At 50.7% G+C, this 15,931-nt stretch overlaps 1 protein-coding gene across 2 annotated transcripts in view; it reads left to right on the top strand.

Moving 5' to 3' along the window:
- Positions 1-2,346: 2,346 nt before the first annotated feature.
- Positions 2,347-15,931, top strand: part of NOS1 (nitric oxide synthase 1) — a 208,681-nt gene continuing 195,096 nt past the window's right edge. The window contains exon 1 of one of the 2 annotated variants that reach the window (XM_059876393.1): positions 2,347-2,429. The gene's annotated coding sequence lies outside the window, so the exon portion shown is untranslated. Of the gene's footprint in view, positions 2,430-4,179; positions 6,101-15,931 lie in introns of those variants that run through there. The other variant, XM_059876394.1, reaches the window with a different exon arrangement.

Consider the following 15,931-nt stretch of genomic DNA (forward strand, 5'->3'; position numbering starts at 1 on the left):
TTTGATGTGGGCCATTTTTAAAGTCTTTATTGAATTTGTTATGAACATTGCTTCTCTGTTTTATGTTTTGTTTGTTTTGGCCATGAGGCATGTGCGATCTTAGCTCCCCGACCAGGGATCGATGCCACAACCCCCACCCCTACATTGGAAGGTGAAATCTTGACCACTGGACTGCCAGCGAAGTCCCGCTCACTGCTTCTTTCTAGAATATGCTCTTTACTAGTGAGATAACCAGGGGCCAGGGTGCAGTCGCCTAACTCAGAGCCCTTCCCATCTGGAAGCCCCAGTCTTCACCCTGGCCACCTGCCCCACGTCTGGCTCAGAAGGACCCCATGGCTCACAGCCCAGCCAGCTGCTTGCTTCCTTCTCAGCCTGACAGGTCAGGCCAGCTGAGTCACGGGCTCAGCTTCTCCCAACCCACGTGGGGTCTGAGCCTGGGTAAGGGGGATGGGCTGCTGGCCAGATTGCCCGTCAGTCACACCAAAAAGGAGCCCATGAACCTCACTGAGGATTAGACCTAAGAACATTCTGGAATGGCACGCTCCACCCTGGAGCTCCCCGAGGGGCAGACCCAGCAGACAGGCATGTTATTCTACCAGTGAGGACACCAGGGAACACAGTTTGTGTGTGTGTGTGTGTGTGTGTGTGTGTGTGTGTTGCCAGAGAATGGTCTTAAAATAATTATTATTGCAATGGATTGTCATGGTTAATTATTAGAAATTGTCAGCTCCATGTGGACAGGGGTCCATCCTCACTGTTCACTGCTGTATGCCCAGTGCCTGTAAGAGTACTTGGCCCATAGGAGGTACTCAACAAGTTCTTTGTTGAGTAAGTGCACAGACAACAAGCAACAACTACTTCCTATTTTTGGAGGACATTCTACAAGGAATTATGCCTATATGTGTCTTAAATTTATCATCAGTCTCCATCAGCAGGGCACATAGCACCCAGCGTGGGAACCCACGCACAGTAGGTGTTCAGTAGATGTGATTGAGTAAAGAGGCAGGTGCTGGCATTTTCTCATTTATTCTTATACAGCCCCGGCAGAGAAGCACCTCTTTGGCACCTCTTAGAGATGAAAAATTGAGCCCCGGAGAAGGGAAGTGACCTCTGAAGGTCACCCAAGTTGGTGAGGAAGAGCCAGGGCTTAAACCCATGTCTGTGTGGTTGCAGAGCCCGTGTGTGCTCTTAACTGCTAGGTGCTGCTGCCCCTGGCAGTGAGGGGCTAGGGCAGGGGTGCAGGGCCTCTGAGAAGGGGTACTGGGGACAGAGTAGGGACCACTTTAGCACTCCCCAGTCTTGCCCTGTGTGTCCCAGTCGCAAAGCCCTTTCGACATGGCATCCCATTTGGTGTTCACTGGAGCTTCAACAAAGCCCAGAGAGGTAGAGTAACTTGCTCAAGATCACACAGCAACTTCAGCAGAGGTCTCCTGATACTATGTCCAATGTTCTTACCCCTAAAGTCACCTGTGGCTCCACCTCAGAGCCCTAATACAGGCAGGGACTCATGCGGGTCAGAAAAGAAAGCTTATGTTTCAGCATACACACAGACTTTGTTTTTCCAGGCAGCCTGACCCAATACATCTGGTGGTAAATCCAAATTCCGCACTTTGCTCTATGACCTCGAGACTTGGCTTCCTGTCTCTGAGCCTCGATTTCCCTATCTAAAAAATGATTCCTCACTTTGCAGGTAGCAACTAAAATCCCTGACTTGGTGCCTCTCCTGCTGTGTGACCTTGGGGGGAACGCTTAGCTTCTCTGAGCTTTGATTTTTTTTATTTTTTCATCTGCTAAGTGGGGTTAAATAAATACCCACCTTTCAGGGCCCAGGAGAGTTAATGGGGGGTCCGTGTGGGGACCATGCAGGGGCCTGGCATGTAGTAAGTGTTCAATAAAAGATGGTTTGGGGTATCCTTTGTGATTGCAGTGGGTGGCCCTCCTCAGGACCCTGCGGGCCCAGCCTGGCCACTGCAGACCCAGCACACATGCTCGCGGCTGCCCCCAGCCAGCTGGGGGGAAACCTGAGCCACCCTCCTCCTGGGCAGAGGCTGTCACTGCCACTGCTGCCTCTGAAATGAAAGAAAGGTCAGAGCCTAGGGAAGCCGGGCTGGGTGTGTGATGGAGGCAGCCGGCAGGCGAGGAGGGGAGGGGTGGCCAGCGGCTGCCTGACTGCCCCGGTCTCTCCAGGGGAGGCCTGAACCAGCCTGGCCTGGGTGCAGGCCCCCTTGCCCCGGCTTTGACCCCCTGGCCCCGGCAGAGCCGCCTCCCAGCCTGCCCCTGGGGAGGGGCCACCTGGTGTCAATTAAGCCCCAGCCACAAGGCTCACGCCACGCCAGGCGGCTGATTAGTGCCGCTGGCCTCTCCAGATGGGGAGCACGGCCTGAGAGGGGCGCCTGCCACCACGCCAGGAGACGGCCTCGCCGGAGCCGGTGAGTACCCAGGTTGGGGGGCCCACTCCCAGGCCGGCGGGCCTGGCTAGCCCGACTGGGCCGTGGTAGGGCAGAGGGGCTCACTGCAGTCTCTGCTTTGCTGGGGCATCTCAGGCTTCTAGCATCCCTGACCCCCTTTGCTTTGGCTTGACCTGCAGGGACCAAATGCCAGCCTGGAGGCCTTCTCCCTGGATCGTGCAGCTGCAGGGGCCACCCCCCGCCTGTGGCTGAAGGGGACCTGAGGGGTGAACAAAGAGCCAGTCAGCCCAGAGGGAGGCTTTAGGGTCCCAACTCTTCCCTCGTCACCCTGAAAGAACTGGCTCTTTGTGCCAGCCCGTCTGGGCACCCAAGGCCACGCATGTTCCTCCAGCCCGCCAGCTCATGTCGTGGGGTGGCCCCGTTTGGTTGCCTGGCATGAGACCCCTGCAGGAAGCTGACATGGGGGGCTGCTCCCTCCCCAAGCCAGAGCTCAGGGGGAGTCCTCTGGTTTCAGAGTGCCGCATGGTTCGGTGCACAGCCGGGGGCAAGTAGGGCCCTGGCCTAGGACCCCAGAGGCTTCTGGGGCGTCATCCAGCATGCAGGCTTCTGCAGAGTCTGAGCTACCCCATGGTACCCAGTGGGGAGTCAGTCCCAGTAGTGGCAAAGGAGGGGACAGCTGCCAACCCATGGCACAGACTAGGGGGCTGGTCAGAGAGAGGTCCAGCTCGGTACCTCCCAGCTACACGGTGACTTGTCCTGGGGCCCACACTTTGACCTGTGGGCCCAGTTCCTGGCTGAGAGGTGTGCTATTATCCATGAACCGGGTCCCTGGTGACAGATGGCATTGTCCCTTGGTGGTACCACTCGGTGGTCTGCAGCCTCCGCCAGCTTGGGGCGGAGGCAAGGTGTGTTTGGAACAGGATGGCGGACCCTGGGGGGATGGAGCTATGCTGGTGTGTGTCCACGTGCTTGCACCACGTGGGGTGACTTTAGGAGCTGAGGAGGATCACCTGTGTGGATCACTGGAGCCCGTTCTGGATGGTGGCTCCAACACGTGGTTGGCTCCGACACGTGGGCTCAGGAGGAAGGACGGGCTGCGGGCAGAGAGCCCTGTGGGCAGCAGGGCACAGCTACACGTCCCCATCTGTGTGTATGTGTGTGGTTGTATTGATGCCAGTGCTGTGCAGACGGGGGCTCCTTGGCAGTGTCCCTGGGTCGTTGCAGTCTGCTCTTGCCAGCTCAGTCCATCGTGGAGGTTAGGGGGCAGTGTTTCCCAAGGGGAGCACCCACGAGCTCCCTGGCGAGCTAGCTAGGTCCCAGTCGTGCACCCCAGGCCCTGAACTTGCTCTGTGTCCAAGGCACCATTCCCACTGGGCTGGCTGAGGCCAAGACAGGCTGGTGGCTGGAATCCGAAGGCTCGGTCCCTGGAATGTTGTCTGTGGGCCTGGGGTGAGCGGGGGCGACCACAGCTGAAGCTCAGCTGGTTTCTGGGAAGTACTGGATCTAGTTCATTCCTCCATAAATATTTATCACAGGCCTCCTCCAGGCTACAACCTGGGCTCAGAACTGGCATTGTGAGAGTGAACCTGGAATTCATTCACTCACTCACAAGTATTGATTGAGAGACCCCTAAACTTGGTGGTGACATTTCGTGGTAGAGTTCAAATCCATTCCTTTTAATCCATAAAAGGAATTATTCCTTCATTCACCCCACAATATTTATGGAGCAAGTGCTATGCACCACTATGCTGGGCTTGCCACTGCAGTTGCACCAGCGAGTCTGGGAAATGAGAAATCATCCTCTCTTCCAACTTTCCTTGCTGTCTGTACACAGCAAGCCTGGATCTGGAAGAAAGCCAGGTGCTTAAGAAACAGAAGAACCTTGAGGGCCCTTCTCTGGTCCTTTCGCAGCAAGGCATAAGGGCCCCATTTAGCCATGCAGCTGCCACTAGAATGTCCCCAGTGTTTACCTGGAATTAGTAACTTTCATTGGAACCCAGTGGTCATGACAAGAACAGGGTGAGCTTTACACACACACGTGGTTTAACTTCCTTTTCCAAAGGAAATTGTGATCATTTTGATGATTAACTACCAGGTATGCCTGAGGCACTTGCTCAGGTAACTAATAAATACTAGAAGGTGCCACTTATTATTTTCCACAAGTCAGGCATATACAGGATTCATCTTTTTGAAGCTGTGCCCAGGTCAGCTGGCAGCCCTATTACTTCCTCATTTCATAGCTATACAAAAATGAGGCTGTGAGGGGGCTTCATGACCTGCCCCAGGCCTTTCTGGCTCCAGAGCCCAAGCTTTTAACCTCTAGGCTAGAGTCCTTAGGGAGTTTCTGTCTAGATAGGGACATGAGCAGAACATCTACAAACAAAATTAGAGTGGGGCGACAAAAGGGAGGATGTGCCCCATTCAAGCGGGCGGTGGGGCAGCTGGAAAATGCAAAGAGCTCCCGAGTCTTTGCAGCCGCAGAGCACTTTTGTCCAAAAGTAGAGCAGAGCAGAGATGGCCTGGGTGTGAATCTCGGGTGGGGGTCTGGCCCAGTGCAGCCCGGGCTCCCTCTCATCCCCTGCCCTTGGGGAGGAGGCCAAGGTCCCTCAGTGAAACCCTGGGGTGTGTGGGCAGCTGGCAAAGCACTTTGGTGTGAAGTCAAAGCCAGCCAGGGTGGACATGGCAGGTGAGGTCACCTGGCAGGTGAAGGCGAGGTGGCCTGAAATGTTTGGAGAAAGGCAGGCATGGGGGCCGGGGAAAGATGAGGCAGTCATTCATTGATTTATTCATTGATTCACTCACTCAGCAAACACTCACTAAGCTCCTACTCCAGGCAGGGTACTGGTCAAGGCACAAGGATTAGAGGGGTGACGATGGTAAACCACGCTCCTTCCCTCTGCCAAGAACTGATCCTCAACACAGCCTTTGCACTGAGGGCAGAAGGAATGGCTCCTTCCTTCAGTAAGGGATACTGCCACCTGGCCTTGATCTTGGCACTGGGGTTATAATGATTAACAGGTGGAGGGAATGCTTTCTAGAAAGGGAGAGTGAGGGAAGCAGGAGAGGGCAGCCGAAGGGGCTTAACAAGCCTGGAGACGCTCAGCTGACCCCATGGGGGCTCCAGAGTGTGAGTGGCACGGCGGAGTTGATCCCACCTTGAGGCAAGGGGGCGAGCCTTTAGGATCCCCATGTTGGCTAGTCACTGGTGCTGTTAGGGTGAGGGGTGTCATCTTTCCCCAACAAACCGGCTTGGCTACATAAGGCCGTTCTCCGGGAATAAAGATCAGCAGCTGGGGAGTGCGTACATTGCTGGACAAAGGACACTCGGGCAAGGCACCAAATTGGCCTCCTGTGCCGCCCCTGAGAATTTCCTAGTGGGGTGGAGGAGGCAGGCAGTGGACGGGTGAGGGAGGGTGCCCTGGCCCAGTGGAGAAGCACAGAGGGCTGGCGGAGGCCAGAAGGGGGCCCCAGACCCAGTGTGGGAAGTCAGGGAAACGGGGCCTCAAGCAGCCTGGGGCCTGGATTCAAATCCTAGCACTGCCATTTGCCAGGTGACAGCCCCAGGCCAGGTCCTTCCCTCCCGGAGCCTCTGCTTGGTCGGCTCTCCGCTGTGGATGCTACCTGGGGCTCCCTCCTGGAACAGTGGGTAGGACTTGCATGTGATCCGAGTGGCCCCATTCCTGGGACACACGGTAAGTGCTGGGATGCTGCAGATGGTGGAGCTGGTGGATGGACGTGGGGTCAGGTTATAGAGTGCTGTGAGCCTACAGAGTCTAGTTCTTTCCCGAGTCCCAGAGAGCCCTGGGAGCCCTGGGAGGTGAGCCAGAAACGCCTGCCAGGGTCAGGTCCCGAGTGTCATCGGTACTTTGGGTCCTTCAGGTGGAGGCAAAGAGGGGATGCGTGTGGACGGAGCAGAGTTGTCCCCAGGAGGAAACAGTGCCCTGAAACTGACCGAGAGGGGGAAGGCCCCCATGGTCTCCCCACACCTTGCTCCCAACACACAGAGCCCGGGTCTGAGCAGACAATCTCTTCCCCTAGGCACCACACCCTTGTCCAACCATCCATCCATCCATCCATTCACTTATTCAACAGCTATTTCCAGAACTCTGGCTACGTGTGCCAGGCTCTGAGGATGTGTTTAAGACAGAAAGGATCCCTAATCTCATGGAACTCAGTTTGTGGTGGGGAGGGGGGTCATTAAACACCAAGGACAGGGGACAGAAAGAGGGACATGGCCAAGGGGTTGAGAAGATGGAAGCTTTGAGCGGTTTCTGGGCATGGTAGGAGTGGGGGGCGGGCAGAGGCCTGGGTTCAGGGCGGTGAGGCGTGAGCTCAGCATGGGCAGAGGACAGAGGATCTACTCTGCTTTTGACCTTGGGTGGCCTCAGCCTGCAGCGACGTGAAGCCAGGTTTCAGTTCCCAGCCAGAGAGTGGCAGTGAGCGCTAAGTCCTCGTCACTAGACCAGTCGCCCATGACAAGGCCCTTGCTCTTCGGCTTTGCAGAAAAGAATTCCCACAAAGATGGAAAGTAGTGGAGCAAGTAAAATGTTTATTAGGAGGAAGAGTACCGTATGTGTAAATAGACATGTTGGTGGACTCAGAGGCGCACCCGCCGTGGTAGCTTGAATCACTTCTTTGGGGCATCTCTTCCTGGTTTCCTTTGGCCACTTGTCTTGCTTTGCCTGATTCCAAGGTCGTATTTGGTTTAAGTCAGAATCCTCCCACGTGTGCACACACACCTCTCAGCCAAGATGGATTCTGGTGAAGAGGCAAGGGTAGGTTGACATCACTTACTGTGAGGTGACGCTCCCACCCTTTTGACCTCCAAGGAGCCTTTCTGGGCAAGCATAGTTGGGAAGGTCACCTTGACCTTGACAATGCGGAATACGTGGTCTCTTATCTGAGCAGGACTCAGCTCATCCTCCTCTCCATCTTGGAGTGTCTGTCCACAGGGGACGAACTCCAGCTGCCCAGCCTGGGGCCCATCCATCTCCTGCCTCACTTTTCATCCAGAGCTCAGCTGGGAAAGGGAGGTGGCGTGCAGGCCAGGAGGGACTGTCTAACTGAGGATCACTTGAGTGCATAAGAATGTGCGTGCAGGGCTGTGGAGGGTGTGGATGTGTGCAAGAATGTGTTTAAAGGCAAATGTGTGCGATAAAGAGTGTGGAGGGTATGTGTATGAGCTTGTGTGAGTACATGTGGTGAGGAAGCCCCTGTGAGGGTGTGTGGGGGGGCAGTTGTGGTGGGGGAATGCACATGTGTATTGAATGGTGTGTGGGGGCCGTGTGGGGGTGTGTAATGAATGAGCTTGCCTGTGTGTGGTACATACACAGGCACACGTGAGGGTGTGTGAGAACCAGCAAGTGAAAGGGTGTGTGTGTGGGGGTGGGAGTGTATCTGTGTGCATGGGTCTATACTTGCAAGTGTGTGTCTATGTATTTTCATCAAATTCTGGATTCTAAGAGCCAGAAAGAGTCTTGAATCCCCTTCAGTCCAACCCCCGCCTGCCCACCCCAATAAGCCACTCATGCGTGCACAGCACCCTACAGCTTGCACTTTTCCTATTCATTCATTGTTCCCTGCCCCACCCCCAGCAGCCCTGGGAACATGGCTTCAACCCATTCGACAGATGTGGCAACTGAGGCCCCCAGGCCAAGAGGGAGGTGGGGGCAGTGCCTTCAGGTCCCAGGACTCTGTTTCTGGCCAGATTCCAGCTCTGACTGCTCCTCCCTGTATCTCTTCCAGCTCAAGCACTTACCCACATAGCAAGATGCCTATTCAAAGCCCACACACATCCATTACACTATTTCTTTTCTCCTTTGATTCTATTACTTTCTTTTTTTATCCTCGTTCTCCTCTGGTTCCACTTCCCTTCCACTTCATTAGGGATGAATGAGTCTGTAACTTTGACACATTCCTCACCCACACCCACTCCTGCCAAATGTCTTTTTTAAAAAATCACTTTAGAATTAACAGGAAAAATTCTTATAAAAATGTTTAAATCAAAGTGGAGCTCATTATTCAAAAAATTTAGGGGGAAAAAAATGGGTTTGCAAATGCTCACCAGGATTCCCCTGGAACAATGCATTATACAGAGACATTCGCTGCTTACAAGAAAAACAAACTATCTCAAATAAAGACCAAATATTTTGAAAGACTCAGACCCCAAAGCAGAGAAAACAAATTCAGTCTTAAGGAAGCCAGTTGTGCAATTGGCCAGCAATCCCTATGGATTCAGGAAACAAGCTGCCTTCTGCCCACTGGATCTTCATATTAGCTAACGCCCCCAAAGGATCTTCCTACTTAACCTCGGGGCCCCCCGAGTACCCTCAGGAAGATAGAAGTGGTGACTCTCTTACATTCAGAGGAACAGAGGGTCAGTGCTGAGCTCCGGAACCCCAGTGGTGTGGTCTGAGCTTAGCAAGGCCCAGCCTTGGGCATCCCTGCTCTGGGCGGTCAATGCTCTGTCCCCACGAGGTTCCTCTTCTAGCAGGGCTGTGACCTGACCCTCTGGCCTCCCAATTGGGACCTCAGCAGCCAGCAAGACAGCCCCAGGGAGCCTGTGTGAGCTGGATGCAGCCAAGGGCGGGAGCTGGGAGGGAAATCTCTCAGGACAGTTCCAAGTTAACATTGGGGAGGGGACAGACGGTCGAGGCAATGAAGGTCTCCTTCTCTGTCTCTCCCTCCCTCTCCCTCCCTCACTGGCTGTGTGAGCATCTCTCTGGCTCTGCCTCGTCACTGCTACTCTACTGATAGTAATGGTAGCCTTTCACGTTGCTGTCACTGCCTTCTTCCTTGTCCCTTCCCTGGCCTTCTTCCCACCTGCTCTGTGAAGTGGGCAAGACTGGGACGATCCTTTGTCCTCCTTCATATACTGAGAGCCAAAGGCTCAGAGAGGTTAGGTAGCTTGTCCAAGGTCACATGGAGCTGGGCCATCCCCTCAAGACTGTACTTTCCAGTCCAGAATGTTCTTCCCTGTGTCATCATGGAGCCTCCCATGTCTCCTTCCCAGGTGTTTCTCCACTCTGGCTGGCACCTTTACCTCATTTTCTCCTGTATTCTCTTGACCAGGTTGTGAGACGCAAAGACCGCTATGTCAGGAGAGGATGTTTTTATACCATTGAGTGTCACTTCCATCAGTCCCATGAGCCAGCAACGATGCTGGTATTAGTCGTGGTTGCTACCCATCGGGTACTGATTGGTGTTTTAGGTGCTGGTTTGAGCCATTGGCACCCCCTATCCTTACCTGCCATGGATGGAAACTGGCAGAGACTAGCTGAAAATGATTAAATCGAACTATTTGGATGCAGTGAAGAGCCTGTCCATGGGGATTGGCAGGATTGGAATTTACTTCTAAGTGAGCAACAGTTTTTGAGCAGTGGGTGTAGCCTGCAAGATGATAGCATATAATAAAAAAAAGAATGAAATGATTTCCATTGCAGCAACATGGACAGACCTGGAGATCATCATACTAAGAGAAGTCAGTCAGACAGAGAAAGACAAATATCCTTTATCACTTGTATGTGGAATCCAAAGAAACTATACAAGTGAACCTATTTGCCAAACAGAAACAGACTCACAGATATAGGGAACAAATTTTTGGTCACCAACAGGGAGAGGGGTTGGGGAGGGATAAACTAGGATTTGGGATTAACAGATACACGCCACTGTCTGTAAAATAGTTGACTGTGTTTGGCAGAAACCAAGACAATGCTGTAAAGCAATTATCCTTCAATTAAAAATAAATTTAAAGAAACCAACACAGCATTGTAAAGCAACCATACTCCGATAAAAAATTAATTAAAAAAAAATAGTTAACCAACGAGGATCTACTATATAGCACAGAGACCAATATCTTGTACTAACCTATAATGGGGAAGACACACACTTATATATCTGACCCACTCTGCTGTACACCAGAAACTAACGCATCGTTGTAAATCAACTATACTTCAATAGAGAATAAAGAAATGGAAAGGGAAAACTTTAAAACGACTCAAAAGATGGCATATAGGTCCATGTCTTTCAAACATGGCACACTTTTCAAGGGCACATTCTCACAGACACTCTCCCTCAATGTTGTTGTAAAATATTTTGATTATGATGCTGCTTAATTGTGCACCCGCAGAACAGCAGGTACGAGTTCTTCATGCTTATATTCCTACAAAACCAAAGCAAATCCACAAATTGAACACCATCCCAATTACAGAGCAAATCAGATGTGAGCTCAAAACGTGTAAGTGATGGCTTGAGTGAAGTTCTGTTTGCAACATAAGTATAATACATGATGCATGGACCAGAAGGCCCTCTGGGGTCCCCCAGGTTCCACCTGCCAGGCCCTGTGAGGACTTGGTTTTCCCTCCCTCTCTCCTCACACTGCTTAGACCCCTCTGTCTGTATAACATGGTGTTCCAGCCTTTGGCCTTCTCCAGGCACGGGGAGGATCATTTCTGTATCATGCCGGTGGCTTCTTCTCATTCCTGTGCAGTAATTAAAGCAGGACAGCTCAGCCCAGCTGCCATCATCACAGAACAGTCACTGGAATCATGTGGCAGCTCCTAGATATGAGACAGTCATCAGCAGATCCAGGAAAGGCTGATGGTTGTGTCCTACACATAAATGATAACACTTCTAAATGTTCAGAGTGTCTTATGAACCCCTGTGGGGACCCCAATACTTTGGCCAATAATTTGTCCAATACTTTGGCCACCTGATGCAAAGAGCCGACTCATTGGAAAAGACCCTGATTCTGGGAAAGATTGAGGGCAGGAGGAGAAGGGGACAACAGAGGATGAGATGGTTGGATGTCATCATTGACTCAATGGACCTGAGTTTGAGCAAACTCCGGGAGACAGTTAGGTCAGGGAAGCCTGGCATGCTGCAGTTCATGGGGTCGCAGAGTTGGACATGACTGACTGACTGAACAACAACAAGGGAACCCCAATTTCAGAAATGTTAGTTCAGGTACATCTAGTATTATGAAGAAATGTGCATTCTAGTTAGGGGGCCCAGTTAGGAGGTTATGGTTAAGATTTGATGCCGGGAGGGCTCCAAAGCTAAAATGGGACAGAAGGTCTGAGTGGTGGGCTGAAGGCAGATTAGGCAGAGTTTGGGCTTAACAGTAATGCCCAGAGAACTGGCATGGGGTTTCTGGAGCCTCCCAGAGCCATGAGGTGCCAGGAGAGAGGAATTCGCAGGAAGCCAGGCAAGGAAAGAGGCTCAGCTTTTCCCAGGCATGCTGGGATTCTGGGCTCGGCTTCCCTTGACTTGTCCCATCCTCAGCTTCTTGGTCGGTTAACTGAGACCTTCTACCGTACTTGGCAGTACAGACAAGCAAGTTGGGATAAGGTGATCATGGTGTGAATTCTAGCTCTATGACTCCCCAGCTATGGGACCTCAGACAAGCCCCTGAACATGTCTGCAGCTGTGTTTCCTTGGCTCTGAAAGGGAAATTGAATTAGAAACCTTCTTACGGTTATTGTCAAGGTCAAACAGAAAGGTCTGGAACCTTGTGAGCTCAGAAGTTGCAGCTTCTGCTGCTGCTGTTCCTGTGATCGTACCTCTATGTGACCAGCACATCCCTTCCATCAGCACCCTCTATCCTCCTCTCCATCAGCCTGAGTCCCAGCTCCCCTCAACAGGTGAATCCTCTTCCCCCCAGTTTATCAAATACCTTCACCCCTAGTTGCTCTCCTGTCTCTAAAGAAGCTTTTCAACCTATCTCATGCCACACACCCTTTGGCCCTCTCGCAAAACCCACAGACCCCTTGGCAGAAGAGTGTTTTTCAATGCATAAAAAATAACACACAGGATTGTGAAGGAACCAATTTTGTTGAGTTGTAGTTACTAAAAATGTATTTTTATAAAAAACAAATAGAGAATACGTGTGTTTCTTTATGCATTAACTAAATGAGTAGCTGTGAGCCTAACACACTGTGAATTTGAAGAAGTGATGAGCATAAATATTTTGGGATATTTGTTAACAGCTAAAAGGTAATATGAAAATACCTACTATTTTCTATCAGTGATAAAGTCACAAGTCTGATAATACCGATGTGGCTTTTCCCCTGTATTTGTAAGGAAAGCAAATGCTAAATTTCAGCTCGAGGTTAATAACATAAAGATGTAATTATTTTTTCCCATCCAAGTTCACAGCCCCTCTTAATTGTATCCAGAGACCCTTTGCTCCAAAGCCAGTGGTGTTAACTGCCTGCACCATGCACGTAGCTTTTGCCACTGACTCTTTTAAGCCAAGATTTCTCTCCATTTGAATGTTTAAAATCTCTTATCTAAGAACATTCACATGGTAAAAAATAAACAGGAGACAAAGCCTTTCACTGGGAAGTAGCTCCTTGTCCCACCCCTTCCTACCCTTAGTCAGCTTCCCAGGGGTTCCCGTTCTTACGTCTTCTAGGAGTTTCTTCTGTGGTTATCTCCAAATCTCTCAAACCCATGCATATACTTGATGCTTATTGATTTCTGGACCTTAGACCTTATCTATCAACACGTCCTGCCCTGTCCTCCCAATGGGAGTCTATCACTATATTCAGTCCCACGTTGGTTACCGTGGCAACTTCAAGAAATGCCTTCCACTTTCATTTCTTATTTCATCAGCCACAAGCAGGGTATTTTGACTCCATGACCATTTCAGATGAGCCCTTGATGTTCTATCTTGTTTTCTTTTTCTTCTCCCTCTTTTTCTTGCCTGATCCATGCGGATCACTGATTCATTCTATACACAGGTCCTATCTACCTAATATGGTTATAAGCTTCTGGAAGACAGGGTCCTGATGTGGTTTCTCATGGATCCAGCAGTGCTTGGCACACAGTAGGTGGCAGTGAGTCTGTATCCTGTGCTCTGTGCCTTGGCTATAGTAGGTACCCCTAACCTGGCAACAGGCCCCCAAACACCACCATGGTCAGGGTAGGAAATGGAACATGACTACTGAATGAGCAAAAGACATCATTGCCTGTAATTAAGCTCTGTAGAAATTCTCTCTTGGACTTGGGGGTCTGAATTTCCCATTAGAGCTTCAAGGAAGCTTCTTCAGGGAGAATATTAATGACTGAGAGATAATGAACCATTACCTCCCCTCCTGCCAGGATCACTGGATTTTCAGCCAGGCATAAAATGATTCTGGGAAAGGAGACGGCAAATTTCAGAAGAAAGAAGGCTTTCTCGTATCATTCTGAGTTTGATGACTTGCTTCCCAAGTGCCATTCCTGTTCAAAAAGAGAATCCATTTCCTGTGAGAGGGAAGTTTCTAAAGCCACTCCCTTCACTCAAGCCTCTTTATGACCATCCATGGCTTCTCAGTTTCTTGGGACAAAGTCCAAGCTCAACTCAAGGCCCTGGACTCTTGCCAGCTCTCTCATTCCTCCCAGCTTCACTTCACATAGTCCATCCAGACAGGACAGAACTTTTCCCCCAGCTCAGCACATTTCCTCTTGCCCTCGCCTCTGCACCTGTGGCTCCTGCTGCCAGGACAGCCTATCTCCCCACAGAGCATCCCCTGCTGGTCCTTCCTGCCTCAGCGTAGACATTGCCTCTGGCAGGAACTCTTGCTGGACTCTCCTAGGTCTTATGTCCTCCCTTAGACTCTCATACACACTCCACCGTATCCCACCCATATCATGCCAAATTGAAAACACCTGTTTACTTGTTTGTCTGTCTCTCTTGAATGTAAATTCTTTGGAAGTGGGATCCATAGGTTATTCAGTGATAGGTCACAACAATGTCTAGCACAATGCCTGGAAGCTGGAAAGTGTTCAATATATACATTAATGATGGGTGTATAGGTTGATAGATGTACTAATAGGTGTATGCATGAATGGATGGATAGATGGATGAATGGGTAAATAAATGGACAGACAGATGAATGCTTAGATGGGTATTTGAATGGATGGATGGATGGATAGATCGATAGATGAATGTTTGAATGGATATTTGGATGCATGGATGGATGGATAACTGGAAGGATGGTATGGATATACAGGTGGGCGAAAACGTTTGCAGTTAGAAGAATGGAAGGTAGATGACTTTTTAATCCCTGCGGCAGACTACAGTCCATGAGGTCGCAAAAAATCAGACACAACCTAGCGACTAAATAACAACAACAAAAAGGAGAGTATAATAAGAAATATCAACAAGCTTCCTTCATCCTAAAATTCCATTGTTGATGGAGATATCAAAACATGTGCCATAAGATGGTTTAATTGGTCCTTTTGAACATAGCCTTAAGGTTAAGTTCATGTCCCAACTTTCTCCAGCTCTCCCCAGTAACCTAGCAGGGATATATCAGTCAAAAATTGCTCTGAACCTTCCTGAAAACTGTACTTTTATGAAGTGCGTCTGGGGCTCTGAATGTTCGGTGTTAACCGTCAGTGGTGTAAGCAGGACTTTCTTTGAGTTGATTGTTCAGCTGCAAACATTTCCTGATGCTGTATTACGCTCCAGCAACTATGGTAGGGGCTAGGGACATGGAAATAAACAATCATTGCCTTCCTGGAGCTTAAAATGTGGGGAAAGTAGCGGATGTGAATGTGCACGCTGTGGATAACAACACAGTAACAACAGCAGTCACTGTTGCTAACATTTATTGAGTTCATGCTCAGAGGAAAATAGATGGAGATGGAGAGAGAAGAGAGGGTGGTCTTGATGGGAGAAAGTACAAGAAGAATAGAATACCCTGTCATGTGAGGCAGGTACTATTTAGCTTCATTGTATAAACATAGCAAGTGAGGCTCGGAGGGATGAGGTGAGTCACTCAATCACAGAGCTGATCAGTGGTAGAATCAGCATTCTCCCTGCCTCCAGGGGCCGACTGATTGGAAAAGACTCTGATGCTGGGAAAGATTGAGGGCAGGAGGAGAAGGGGATGATAGATGATGAGATGGTTGGATGGCATCACCGACTCAGTGGACATAAGTTTGAGCAAACTCTAGGACATGGTGAAGGCCAGGGAAGCCTGCAGTCCATAGGGTCGCAAAGAGTCAGATGTGACTGAGCGACTGACAAGCAACAGCCAGGACCCAGGCTTTTAACAACTGCCTGCCTGGGGTTTGTAGCCCACAGCAAAGCACGAGAGAAGGCCCACCAGGGGGCAAGCCAGGCACTGGGGGAGCGCTTGGAGAGGGAAGTGCACTCGTCCTTCCTGGAGGGGACGTGGAGTCTTCGTGGACCTGAGCATCATTGTCCTGTGGGCTCTGGTGCCTCCATGCCTGGTGAGGTCTATGGGGTCAAGCTTCTGAGGCTCTGACCAAGGGCACTTCCTGGCTGTGGTACCTCATTGGGTTTCCCCAAGGCACCACAGTACTAAGGACAGGACTCACCTTGGGATCAGAGTGTCCTGAGCTGAAACCCCTGGCCAGTGCCAGCCAGTCATGGGACAAGCAAGTGGCCAGGTCCAGGGTCTGGCTATCAGATTGAGCTCCCCAAGCCTCTGTTTCCTCATCTGGAAAATGGGAATGATGGTACATACTTTGCCCAATTGTTAGTATAGGGATAATGTATTTCAACTTGG

The sequence above is a fragment of the Bos taurus genome, chromosome 17, assembly GCF_002263795.3.
Source record: "Bos taurus isolate L1 Dominette 01449 registration number 42190680 breed Hereford chromosome 17, ARS-UCD2.0, whole genome shotgun sequence".
Lineage (NCBI taxonomy): Eukaryota > Metazoa > Chordata > Mammalia > Artiodactyla > Bovidae > Bos > Bos taurus.